This window comes from Narcine bancroftii, chromosome 1 (assembly GCF_036971445.1).
Source record: "Narcine bancroftii isolate sNarBan1 chromosome 1, sNarBan1.hap1, whole genome shotgun sequence".
Lineage (NCBI taxonomy): Eukaryota > Metazoa > Chordata > Chondrichthyes > Torpediniformes > Narcinidae > Narcine > Narcine bancroftii.
The window spans coordinates 2,667,337-2,681,746 of NC_091469.1; positions in this window are offsets into that span (position 1 = coordinate 2,667,337).

Below are 14,410 nucleotides of genomic sequence, written 5' to 3' on the forward strand. Positions count from 1 at the left end.
TGTAAACCAGCCTGCTCTTGATCTGTGAATAAGGTTTCTTCATTCATAACCCTGAACAAGTTTCATTTTATGGAATGGTCTCAAAATGGATTTTCTAGTAGAATCTAATCAACTAACTAAAATATACTTATTCACACTCAAGATTACAAGTGTCTGATGACGTTATCCAGAATAGGGTAATTTCAAGTAAGGGTCAATTTAGAATAAATCGAAGTAAATGACAATATTCCAACATCTGAGACCCTGAGAACCACCAAAACCAACCAAAATGTTTTACACCATCAAATTTTCACGAAGTATGTAATAGACAATACAGGTCCAATGCATATTGTTAATTTAGTACTGAGAGAATGAGTTTTACAGAGGGAATGGACTCCTCTAACTCGATTGTTAATGTTTCTGGTTAAGACTTAGAAGGCTACAACTTTCAATACTAAGCAGGGTGAACAGAACATCAGATCCCCATATGCTTACCACCAAGGTTATTGCAGGTATTAATGTATTTGTACTTTCCTCTCCATGCTTCCCATCAGAGAATTGCAGAGAATTTACATTACAGAAAGCCATTTGGGGCTGATTGGCTTATGCTGGTGTTTAAGCCTCATGTCATACTTTATCCAACCCCACTAAAACATCCATTGTTTTCAACCTCATGCTTTTCTAGCTCATTCTTGAACATATCACTGTTGTTCTATCCCTCAATGAGGTAATTCACATTCTCACCACTGGGAAAACTGGATTTCTCCTGGACACATTATTTTTATTGGTAATAATTGTTAAATATTGCTTGTAGCTTTGGACCATTCATCAGCCCCCAGTTCAAATGAAGCAACATTTCAATGTTGAACTGTATCAGAATTTTAGAGCCATCACTCAATTCACACTTCACATATTTGCCCAATAAGAAGGGCCCAGGGAATAATTTATGGTCAACATGTGCCAGGGATGAGGTGATGGCCGTAAAAGGGTTTGGTGTAATGAGTAAGACAACCAGGATATTTATTTCAAAAATGGTGGCATCCTCCTTGTCAGACTGAGGTACTGATAATCATTCAGTGCATCAAGGCAATGTGCCCCTTTTTGCCTCTTCCTTTATGAATCAGCATGAAAGAGAACAATGTTAAAGGCAATCACTCCTCAAGCCTGCAATGTTATTTATTGAATTACTCAGCTCTAAAGTTTTTGGAAATGGTTTAAACTTGATAATGCTGCCATTATTGTGAAACATCGCATCATTTGCACCCTGAGAAATGAATCCAGCATGGATGTGTTTCCTGCTAAAGCTGTGAAAGCTAAAAAAGAAAAAAAAGTCCTTTGAAAATAAAAAAAAAGCGAAACTGCAAGTCTCTGTATTCTCACTAGTTGTTCCTATTATTCTTTGCATTACATAATTGGTTGGGAATGAGAAGGAATGGAATTATGTGACCACAATTAAACCATTGCATCTTCTATTTATGTAGCCCCTATATGAAATATCCTAAGGCTGTACATTGAAGAGATAGCGAACAAAATGACACTGGCACATTGAAAAACATTTGAACTGATGTTGGAGGAACTCTGCAGGTCGGTCACCTTGCAAAGAGAGAAATGGTTATTCAATGGATCATGTTGAAACTCTTTAGTCAAGACCATTTCTCTCCATGAATGCTGTCTGAGCCACTGAGTCCATCCAGCTTTTTTTTTGTTCACTTAAGATTCCCCCACAGTTTTTACTTTCTCTGTTTTACCTGAACAAGGATTTAGAAGCTGAAGATATGGTCACCAATGAATTAGGGGTGTTCAAGGTAGCAAAACAAAAATGCAGAAATTTGAATGTTATATGGCTGAAAATAGTTGCAAAGGCAAGGAAGGGTTAGAAGGCAGAAGGTTTGAAACCAAAAATGAGAACTTCAAAATTCAAACATTGTTGGAGGAATGGCCAATGTAAGCAAGTAGAGAGGCAAGAGATTAAATAGTTCTTTATAAAAATTAAGACACAGAAAGTAAAGTTTTGGATGAGCTACACTTAATGAAGGATGCAACGTAGTCTGCCAAGAGGGCATGAAATCATTAAGACTTACAAAGAAATGCACAAGATTAGCTGAAGGAAGGGCTGGGACTGACACATTTTCACAGTGTGGGTATTGTGGGGAATGACGGTTAGGTACAGGAAATAATAGGAAACACAGATTCCCTAACAGTGCCTTGCACTTTTCCAGTGTCTTCAGTGGAATTAGACTCTATTTGGTGACCACATTACAAACTAATTTCTAATTTTTTTCCCCATCCACATAAACTATCAGACACATCAGCCCCCCCCAACCCCTTTCCTCTCCAAATTAATAATGTGATTTAAGTTCTGATACTTATACATTGCTGTAGCTCAATATGCATCAGTTTCTCCTGAGCCAGAAAGCTGTGGGTTTTAGTGCATTCTAGAATCAATCATCTGAAATCTGGCAGAAAACTGATGATGTGCTGTGTAGTTGGAAGGGTTAATCCACCAAACAACTTTGATCCATGTGGATATTAAAAATTCAAAAGTACTTTTTAAAGTGCATGCAAGTTTTCCAAATTTCTTAATCAGCAGACTTCAAACTAACATTGTGAAAATCTAATCAGCTGTTCTATTCAATCGATGTTGCTCATGGAGTCTTGCGAAGTGTCAATTTGTACTTGCTCTCTCTCCTATTTGACCTATGATCAATTTCAAAGACTGGCTTGTTGTAAATTTGTCCTGATGATGCTCCTTCATGCAATCAGGGACATTTATGAGGCCAAAGGCATTGTGCTATGGTACCATGTAAAACTTTGTATTTATAATGAATCCATATAAGGGTTCATACTGCAATCATTCTGAATAGCTCATTTCCTGTGAATAACGGTGATTGAGGGATTGATTGCAACCAGTTGCATTCACTTCAATTGATGGCTCTGCAGAGTGGAAATCAGAGATGTTCAGACACTGTCAAACATCATCTTCAATGAGTAATACTAGAGAACAATTCTAAAAATATTCAGTGTGAATGGAAAGAACACTGCAAATTAATTATTCTAAATCATTAATATATTTATTGCTGAATTGATTAATTGCAGATATTTTTTAGTTGTACACAGTTGAAACAAAGCCCACAGGACAAAAATGAAAGACAATTACAAATGACAGTCATGTTGATCAAACAACATTTTTTTAATTATCACTGGCAGCTGCTGAGCAAGAAATAACATGACTAGCAGTCTGTTGTCACGGGAATGACTAATTAATTTTTTGAAAAATTTATAACTTTACAGACTCATATTAACCAAGTGGTATAGGGGAACAATCCTCACCTTTTACAGATCATTGTTTACTGAGTCCTTTCCCTCACACCACCCACCATCGTTCACCCTCCCTCCCATTCAACTCAGGTAAAAACATAAATATCACTTATTATAAATAATAATGCAAGTATATAAGGGAAGAGGGAAAAAATGGAAAGGGAGCCGGCAGGATTTCAAGTTGTCTCCTTGATCTGTGTTTCAGGGCTTGTGAAGTCCAGTTATAACTGTTGATAAAGGCTCTGGGGAGGTCAATCACACCTGTGTTTCAATGTGCCGCAGGTATGGGTGCCGTATCTCAATGAATGTGCCATATCTTCCCCTTAAGTTATAAGTAATTTTCTCCAGGGGAGCACAGCTCTGCATCTCCATGTCAAATCTTGCTATGCTTAGCTGAGTCAGATTTCCAGGTAACAATTATGCACCTCTTGGCCACTGCCAAGGTGACCATCACAAATTGAATTTGGTGTTTAGACAATTTTAGACACAAATCCATAATGACACCCAACAGGAACAAGGCAGGGTCCTGTAGATATTCCACCCCTGTGATTTATTTTCAAAATGCCTTCTAATTCTCCCCAAAAGGGTCTCACCTTGGCGCGTAGCCACGTCGAATGTCCAAAAGTTCCTGCCACATCTAAAACACAAGTCCAGGATTTCCGGTTTGACCTTATGTAATTTTTGTGGTGTAAGGTATAACTGGTGCAAAAAGTTGTATTGCACCAGCCTATAATCTGGCATTAATAACCGCCTTAATGCTGTCCAGCATCGTTCAGGAATTGTTGTTCCCAAATCTGCCTCCCATCTCCGCCTCGCTTTATGGAGACCCAGTTTCGGGATCTCATTTTGGAACAGGAGATACATAGACAAAATAAATTTACATGTGATCCCCCTTCGAATTAGACCCTCCACGTCACTACACAGGGGCAGGGCCATAGATGGATCTAATTTGTCCCTCAAAAAATATCTTAATTGAAGATAGAAGAAGAAGGTCTTGTTTGATAGGTTGAATATGACATAAGCTGCCCCTTCTCTTAACAGTCTTCAATACACTTGATCCTTTTCTGGCACTAGGTGTCCAGGATCTTGTTGCTCACAGTCATAGGGATTAACATTCTGTGTTGGTGCATTTTAGGGGACAACCCTACTTTTAACCCAATAATCTGGTTTATTTTTTGCCACGATCAATTTAAGTACCTTAATATCGGGTTGTCTGTTTTTTGTATTATTAATTTGGTGTCCCATTTTTAAAGAATGTTTCCTGCTATCTCCTCCCCTACCATATATAGGCCAATTTGTGCCCAGGAGGGTAAACCGTCCCCCTCAAAGAACAAGGCAACAAACCTTGCCTGGGCCGCCCAATAATATTTTTTTAAATCTGGGAGTCTCATCCCTCCCAGGCTATGGTCCAAGGTCAATTTGTCCATGGAGACTCTAGCTACTTTGTTCCTCCACAGGAATTGTCTAATACATCCAATGAGTGTTTTGAAAAATCTCTGGGGCAGCGGTATAGGCAAAGATTGGAAGAGCCTTGGCATCATTTTCATTTTAATGCAGTTGACCCTATCTATCAACGTGAAAGACAGATGCATCCACTTGCATAAGTCCTCCTCAATGTTTCCAAGCAGGGGGAGATAGTTCAATTAATGTAAATTTTGTAAATTTTTATCTTTCCATATTCCTAAATATTTCATTCCCTTTTGTAGCCACTTGAACTTACTCTCCTCTTGATATTTCTCATACTCCCCATTCGTTAGCGGCATTATTTCACTCTTGTCATAATTAATTTTGTATCCTGAAATTTTGTCATAATCCTCCAGTATAGTCTGCAACCTGGCCAATGACCCTATTGACTCTGTCAAATGTATCAAAACATCATCTGTGACCAAATTGATTTTGTGTTCTTCCTGGCCCACTCTAAACCTTTTAATGCCTGGATCCTGGCAAATGGCTTCTGCCAAGGGTTCAATTGCCAAAATGAATGGAGCAGGGGATTGCAGACAACCCCATCTACTGGATCTGGTCAGTGGGAAAGCTGAAGATGTCTGCCCATTAGTGTTAACTTTTGCTTTGGGCTTGCTGTACAATGCTTTAACCCAATTTATAAATGAATGTCCAAATCCAAATTTCTCCAGCATTTTCACCAAAAAAATCCTACTCCAGTCTATCAAAAGCTTTCTCAGCATCAAGTGACATGGCTATACTTGGATCCACCCTTGACTGTGGCAAGTGTATTATATTAAGTTACCTACTTAAATTGTCTGTCGATTGTCTTTCCTGCATGAACCCCACCTGATCCAGATTGACTAGTTTTGGTAAATACTGAGCCAAACTATTTGCCAAAGCTTCCACTATTATCTTGTAGTCCATGTTCAAAAGTGAGATTGGTCGATAGGAGGACAGCTTCAGTGGGTCTCTATCCTTCTTAGGAATTACCATAATTATTGACATCGAAAAATACTCTGGGAAAATATGGGACTTAGCCACCTGTTCCACCACATACATAAATAGTGACATAAGCAGGTCCTTAAATTTTAAGTAAAAGTCAGGAGGAAACCTATCCTCCCCCAGAGATCTATTGGTCGGCAGCAAGCTCAATGCTTTCGTATTTCTCCCTCCAAGAAGGGAATGTCTAACCCCTCTCGCTCCTCAGATTCTAGGCGAGACAATTTCAGGTTGGACAAGAATTCTTCCATTTTGTCCAAATCCCCCTTCAACTCAGATTTGTATAATTCCATGTAGAAATGTCTAAACCTTTTGTTTATTTCTTTAGGCTTATAAGACATCCTGTCTGGCCCTGTTTGAATTGTGTTGATTGTCTTTGCAGATTCCTCTGCCCTCAGCTGCCAGAACAAGACCTTATGGGCTCTTTTCTCTATCTCATAGTACCTTTGCTTAGATCTGCTTTTTCCATTTTAAAAATGTTGTACTTGAGGTTTTTATTTATTAATGTTCTGTATGAGCCTGATCTTTAGTTGTCCTTTTCCAATTGAGTTATCTCCTATTCCAATTAATTGACCTCTCTGATATGTTCTCTTTTAATACTTTTACTATATCCAATTATCTGTCCTCTCAGGTAAGCTTTTAATGTATCCCAACACAAAAAAATTATTAGCAGTGCAGGCATAGTTAGTTTCGCAAAACAATTCTACTTGAGCTCTAATATCGCTGAAAAACTCCAGCTTTTTCAATAGCAGTGGATTTAGGTGCCACCTGTGTGCCATGGCTTGTTTATCTGGCATGACAATAGTGGAAGTCAAAGGTGATAGTAGCCTAGTCGCATATTTAGTTTCTACAATTCTACCCTCGAGCTGAGGTGAGGCAAGAAACAAGTCAATTATGGTGTAAGAGTCCTGCTGTTTCAAGTAGAATGAATAATCTCTCTCCCTTGGATGCCATAATCTCCAAGCATCCACCAGATTTAACTCTTTTGTGAAAGCCAGTGTTTTTTTTTGCCACCCTAGCTTTTGTCACTTTTTTGGCCGATTTTTCCATTGCCAGGTCCAGGCAAAAATTAAAATCCCCTCCAGTTAAAACATTTTCCCACCCTTCCACCAATTACAAAAAGATATTTTGTATGAAATTTTCATCATCGAAATTGGGGGCATACATGTTCATGAGTGTCCAGGGTTCAGAATATATTTGACAGTGTGCCATTATGAATCTGCCCACCAGGTCTATGACTATGTCTGCGGCCTTTACTGGGACATTTTTCCCTATTAAAATGGCTACTCCCCTGGCTTTGGAGCTAAAGGAGGATGCTATCATTTGCCCCACCCAGACTCTTTTAAGTTTTTGATGCTCCCTATTTGTAAGATGGGTCTCCTGCAGAAAGGTCACATCCACCTTCATTTTTTAACATGTGCAAAGATTCTTTCTCTTCACTTCTCCATTTAAGCCATTAACATTGAAGCTCAAGAACTTCATTGTTTCATCCATTGCCCCAGCTCTTTTTCCTTTGATTAGACTTACCTCTCTCACTGAATACTTTCCTTTCGCCCAATCCGTAGTACTTTTTTTTCTTTTGGTCCTGCCGGCCAAATGAAAAATAAATACTAAAAAATTAAGAGAAAATATAAAAAAATTTCCAAGCAATAATATATGACCCTTATCCCTTCCCCCCTCCCACCCAGATCCAACCCTTCCTTGACACCAACACAAAACCTCTTGGTGCCACTGCCATTCTCATCCCAGGGTGTGCCCATTGCACCAATCCTCTACATTCCCACCTACTTAGTCGCCCCAGAGCTTGCAGCAAACTCTTTTTTTAATTAAAAATAAATATCTACTTGTTAAACTGGTATAATATTTATTTCAATTGTTTTACATTGTATATGGCCAACTATATACACAGCCTTTAGCTTGAAGTCTTTTTCTCCCCATGTTCCTTGGGGATTTTTTTCTTGGGAGGAGTGCAAAGTATTGACATATTTCAGTCCCTCTCCAGCCTCAATGAAAAATTTTCTCCCTCCTGTTGCCAAGAATATTTTCAGGATTGCTGGATACAATAGAGTTGAACCGATTCCTTTATTCCTCAATATTTTCCTAACCGGATTGAATGACTTGTTTCCTTTAGGGAGCATCGTAGTGACATCCGGTTGAAGAGGATTTTCTCCCCTTGTATTCCACAGGGCTGCCCCTCTCCCTTGCCCCCAGGGCTGCTGCCCATAATATTTTTTCCCTCTCCTGGAAAGTGGCCAGTCTGATCAGGACAGATCGGGGTTTCTCCCCGGACTAACCCTTTCTATTTGAAGGACCCCCCAACTCTCTCCCTTCCCAGTGTTTTTAGGATCCATTCCCTAAAGAATGTTATTGGATCCCTGCCTTCTATCTCTTCTTTCATTCCCACAATTTTAATGTTATTTCTTTTGCTAAGATTCTCAAGGGTGTCTAGTCTGCTCCATATTTTTTCTTTCTCCCTAACCCAGGCTTCCCTGTCATTTTCCAATCTCTCAGTTGCCTTGCATCCTTTCCACTCTTTCCTCTACAATAGTTCACTTCCTGATAATTCTCCCATAGCTTTCCTAACTCCTCTCAGCTCCAATGACAGGCCTCTTGAAACTTTTTAAATTATTTTTTTCTGAACCCTCTGTTACATCTTCCATCGTTTCTTTAATGTTTTCCATGAAAGGCTCCAGTCCTTCTTTTTCTCCCTGTTCCATTTTTTTTCCCCTCCTGTCCATCTGCAATGGTTGGGTTGTTCATTTTATTGTCGCTGTTTCCCACGCTACTGCTGCCCGATGCCATCATCGCTGGATCAGAATCGCCCTCACTATGGCTGGAGAATCGCCGCTGCGCCCAGGATTCGCCCCTCTCTGCAGCTGAAGGTAGGTCTATGATGCCATTTGCACCTTTTCTTCTGCACTGCTCTTTTGGGGTTGAACTTTCTTTTGCCCCTCCATCAGCCTAGTAGTGCCATTGGCTCTCTTTCCCCTCCATGCGCAGGGCCCAACTGGCAGTGCAGGGGCCTTGACTTTTTCCATGGTACTTGCGCTTTCTTCCTGGCCTGCCCTTCCGTTCATACCTGCTTCTGCGGGTCATGGCTCCACTGTCTTCCTCTTCTTCCCTAGATACTTCTTGCAGGTTGCAGAACTCTTGTCACCATTGGGCGTCGCAGAGGGTCATCCTCAGCTTCCATCGTCACTGGCCACCCTTCTATTGTCAGGACTATCGCTGCCATCGCTGCTTCACCAGCTCCTTCATACCGCAGGAGTTGCAAGCATGGCTTCCTCCTCACCACCGCTCTCTGACCGTACCTGTTGCGAACCCCAAGGTTCGATCTGTCACATCGGACCTGCTCCATCCTCAGGATATCCACATTAGTGCCTGGGCCTGCTACAGAGTGGGTCCCATTGCCTTTTAACCCAGCAGGTCCTCCAGGTTGGTTTCCAGCGTTCAGCTCCCACCATTTCCTTCACCACGAGCTCAGCTCTCTTGACAGCTGTTAATTAAGGCGATTGGACCATTTTTTGTTTCAAAATCACTTTCTTTTCTCTCTTCCCATTCTTCTGGCTTTAATTCTTCTACCAAGCATTTTTTACCCTACCTTCATGTATATTGCTGTTTTTAAAAATATTTTTACCCACGTTCGTCCTGGAGCTTTGAGGAACCCACCTACCCTCTCCACTGTGTCATGTGACCCCCCCCCCCAACTAATTCAATTTTCATCACAAATAAAGACACAAAGTGTAGTCAGCCAAGTTTCAGATGTATTGTTAGAGTACATACTGTACATGACATAATATACAACCCTGAGATTCTTTTTTCTGTGGGTGAGGTAGAATTACAACTTATTATTAGTGCAAAAATAAAACTGTACACAGCGTATACTGAATAGTGGGAGGTATATTGTGGAAGTGGGAAGTTTCTTCTCATTTCTGAATCAGAAGGCCGAGAGTTCACATCTCACACCAAAGATTTAAACACCTTATATTGCCAGCAAATTGTTTGAGGAATGAGATGTTCTACAGAGACCCAGGCTGCCGGTACAGGTGGATTTAAGTCAAAGTCAATTCTCCCTGTTATCCTGGACAATATCTATCCCCGAAGAAACATAAACACCAAGTGGATCATTCTTGCATTGTTCTTCCTCCACAACAGCAAGGATTACATTTCAGAAACAATTCATTGGGTTTAAGGTACTCAGGGATGGCCTGAGATTGGGAAAGGCGTAACAGAAATGCAGGATACTTCATTCGAGTCAAATCTTGAACTGTGTAATCACACATTTGTTGGCCTCCAGATGAATAACAAAGAAAAACGTGCTTTTCTATAGGTTTTTTTTTTCTGTGATCTGAAAATGTTTCAAAGTTCCTTCCTGCCAATGGAATACTTTTCAAGTGCAAGGGAAAAGCAGAGGAAATTACAGAGAGTGCCAGAAATGGGAAATAAAAGCATGGAGTGGTTGGCATTCTCTTGTTTATATAGTGGACACAACCTATCCAATCATAACAATCATTGAACTAAGTTCACTTTGTTCCCCCATGAGGTGGCTTTGAGTCATCAAGTCACACAGCATGGAAACAGATCCTTCAGCTGATGTGTCTGGGCTGACCAAGAACCCAACCACATTACTCTCATACTAGCCCTATTTTTATACTCCACTCATCCCATCAACTAATTTCTACAACTCATCTGTCCGCTAGGGACAATTCATAGAGACCATTTAAACCCATCAACCTTAATTTATTGGGCTATAGGAGGAAGCATGAGCATTCAGAGGAAAGACACTCACATGATCATTGAGCGAACACTCCATGGACGTCAGCGGAGGTCAAGAGTGAAGCCAGGTTCCCAAAGCTGTGAGGCGGCTGCCCTTCAAGCAGAGCCACTTTGTTGCCCCCTTCTAGTCTGGTAACAGTAGCCTAGAGTCCTGTGGGAAATAGAAATAGTATACTCAAAGTCCACTGAACCCTCAAGGTTCGATCCAATTTTCACAAATTTCTTGTTTTGGTGCGGACCTTTAATTTTTTTGGAGTGGGTCGTATTCACTCAACCACTGGAGAAATTTGTCAAGGCTTCCACGTTGCACCATGTGTGACCATTGCTGAGAAAGTCAATGGAGCTAGTGGATAGGAAAAATCACTGTTCTATTTCAAATGGCAGGTCCAACAAACTCAGGCAAATGACAGCAACATACCTGACGTAAAAAAAACATTAATTTGAGGGAGATTTACGAAAGCCATTGTGTATTTAAAACAGCGGTAATGAAACACAAAAACTAAGCAATTGATTTGAGGACGTTGAAGAAGCTGGAATTAGCGGCAAGTCCTTGAAGCATTTTAAAGCTCAAAGCAATTGCAAAGATGGGGATGGCAAAGTGCACAAAGAGATTTGAGAAAAGTTTTCCTCCAATATTTTATAAGGTCCTAACACCTAAAGGGAAATGTAGTTGCTCCATGTAATTTTGAAACAGAAAATCAACCTCACCATAAAGTCAAAAGAGAGGCTGGGAGGTGGTGCCAGGAAACTCCAAAACATCATCGAAGAATCCACACAGTTAATGACAAACTTAGAAGCCCTCCATCATCTGGGACTCCACTGTTGATTAAGGGGGTGGCTGCAGAGGGAGAAGGAGTTGAGCTATTATTAATTATTATTACTACAGACTTTTGGAGAGCTCCTTGACGGCAATGCTGTATCCTTAACTCCTTTCAGTCTATCAGACTGGTCGCCTCCAGTGGCAGATCTCTCCAGGTAGGTCATTGGTCTACCATTCACCAGGATGACATTGATTATATATCTCTATCTTTGCTACATAAAGTTACACCATTTGATCTGCTAAGTTTGTCCTGCATTATGCTTTCACTTCAATCAAGGCGTCTACAGACCTTCGTGTTTTACTGGGGCCTTCTCTCAGATGTTTTGGCATTTTGGAATGGAAGATAAGGCCTTTGAGACCTATTGCTATCTGATTGGAGATCTGTGAGGGACCACCGATTGGAGGCGGGGGGGGGGGGGGGTGGGGAAGATCGAAAGGACAGACAGAGAGGGTAGTAAAAAGGGAGAATAGAAGGCTGGGTTAGTGGTCAATTGAGAAGGGTGAGGATTATTGTCTGGGTCATGTGCAAATTCTGTTAAAAAGATTATCCAGAGCCCAAGACCATAATATTCAACAGTGACCAGATCATGAGACAATTTAATGTTAATTCTTGATGAACAATGCTGGTTCAAAATGTTAACCATTCTTTTTCTCCCACCTATGATGTTCAATCTGCTGAGCTTTTGCAGCAGCTGGTTTGTTACTCAGATAGGGTCAATGGATTTAACGATTAGTGAAACAACAAAAGAAAATGTGCATTCAGGACAAGTGCAAAGGAATGAAAATGCAACCAAGTAAAAGTTTGCCCCAAAGCCCAACCCACAAATAGTGCCTGAACTTTGGGATACAACATTAGAGAAGAATAGTAAAATAAGGAATTCCTGGAGCAGGACACAATACTCATTGATGGGGCGATAGTGTGGCAAATCTACAACGAAAAATTATCAATTTAACACCTGGCTAGAATTAGGGAAATGCAGTAAAAGAGACTTTTCAATGTTCTTGCAAAATTGGACTGAGGGATTTAGGGACAGATCGTGACATCATTAAAGGAAAATGAGTGAAGAACAATGAAAGAAAGTTTCTGGAGAGCATGTAGAGCTGGATTGTTGAGGCACAGAGGGAGCACAGGCTCAGAGGGTTAAATGGCCTCAAACCTGCTGTAAATTGTGGTTTTTCAAAACATCTCCAAAGAGCTGACACAAATTTAAAAATTACACAATGCCCTCATTAACTATGTGGTGTTCAAATTGAAGTCACCAAAATCTGACCCAATTCTATTCACAAACTTAAACCATGACAAATGAAGAGAATCTTCCTTCTGAACCTGGGAAGTTAATGTCACAAGAATGTTGCCATTAGCTAACATCAAACAGTGTCATAGCAGCTCTTGCACAAGTTGGGGTTGAGTGCAGCAAATTTCTCGGATATGGTGGCTGTATTCCCAAGGACAAGTAGTAGGCCATGGAGACGTCTCACTTCTAAAATTAACTTAGAACTGGTATGCACGATGAGACCTGTGCTGAAGCCAAGGTTAATTTTAGCTGGGGGGGGGGGGGGGGGAACAAGATCAGTGGCACCTGCTTTGTGTCCTATTTGTAACAGCTGAACGTGGGGGAGAAAGAAACTTCATTTTAATTTTTAAATTATTACAAACCCACATTACATCTCGGGAGAACTTTGCTCTGTGTGTTCATGTAGTGCCAGTTGATGAAGTAGACAAAGACGATGCGGTCAAACAATCTTCATGGCTTTTATTAGCAGAAACCTATGGTACAATAATGAAAGACAATGGGTGCATACACAGTTATACCCAAGGGGAGTGTCTTTAATGTAGAGATAATGCTCAGCCAATGTTAGTACAGCAAGGCTTGCCTGGAGACAGGCAGCTTAGCAGAGATTCACCACAGTTCATATATGTACCACCATAGTTTCAGTATTAGAAATGAGCCATTTAGTATTATGACTGGGGGAAAATTCTGCACTGAGGGTTAAATGCTCAGAATTTTCTATCCCAGATTTAATAGAATTCTGAGCATAACAAGAATCAAGGGATGTAGGAATCAAGAGAGAATTCTCATGCTCCTCAAGATTTTTGTACGTTTTTGTCCGACCCATCTCTTTCTTGAGAATACACTTCTGTTCTTTGCTGATTAAGTGGTCAGTCCTGGATTGGCCAGAAGTTTTCATTCCAGATTGCGGACCTATTTTTCAGTTTCCTGAATTCTCAATCTAACTGGTTCTCTGTTTCTAGACTCTTTCACTCCAGTTTGGGCCCGAAACGTTGGTTACCTATTACTTCCTATGGATGCAGTGTGACCTGCTGAGTTTCTCCAGAAAGGGGGAAGCAGTGGTCATGATCTGAATTGTTGAGCATAAAGGTGGCAAAGAAAATGGATAATTGAGATACAAGTTTCTATGCCGCAAACAGCATCTTTTTGGGCGGCCATCTGAGGATGAAGATTGACGTGCTTCTCCTTCAGTTTTGCAGTTCCGGCCAGCGGTGAGGTCAATGAGCACTAATGGAGGCACAGTGGATGGTGGACTTCTTTTGCTATTTCCAATCGGTTCCCCTGTGCTCCTGATCAATAGATTTTGAGGATTTCACTATTATCCTGAATACTCTTTCTTCACTTTGACCCTTTATCTATCAGTGCAATGCATTTTCTCCAAGGTTTTGAGCACTTCCTTGAATCACTTCCCGTTTTCTGCTGCACTCTTTATAGAATGTTTTGAAAGCTTCCTGTTGGTTAAGTAAATAATATGTGCTGTTGAATTGCCTCAATTGACTGTAATTGTACTAAGGATGTTGGACATGGAAATTGGTTTGTTTAACCTTGCAGTGGTCTTGTACACACTGCAAAATGGTGCATCCTCCAAGACCACTGGAAGGACTGGTGAACCAAAGGCAGTATTCAATATCTCCAGTATCAAGTTCCTAATTTCACTCAATCAGTTTAGTAAGGCAAGCTACAAGATTTGCATGCCTGACACCCGACTGACCTGATGTTGGAGATATTGAATACTGTCTTTGGTTCACTAATCCCAAAACTGACATTGTGGAACATGTTT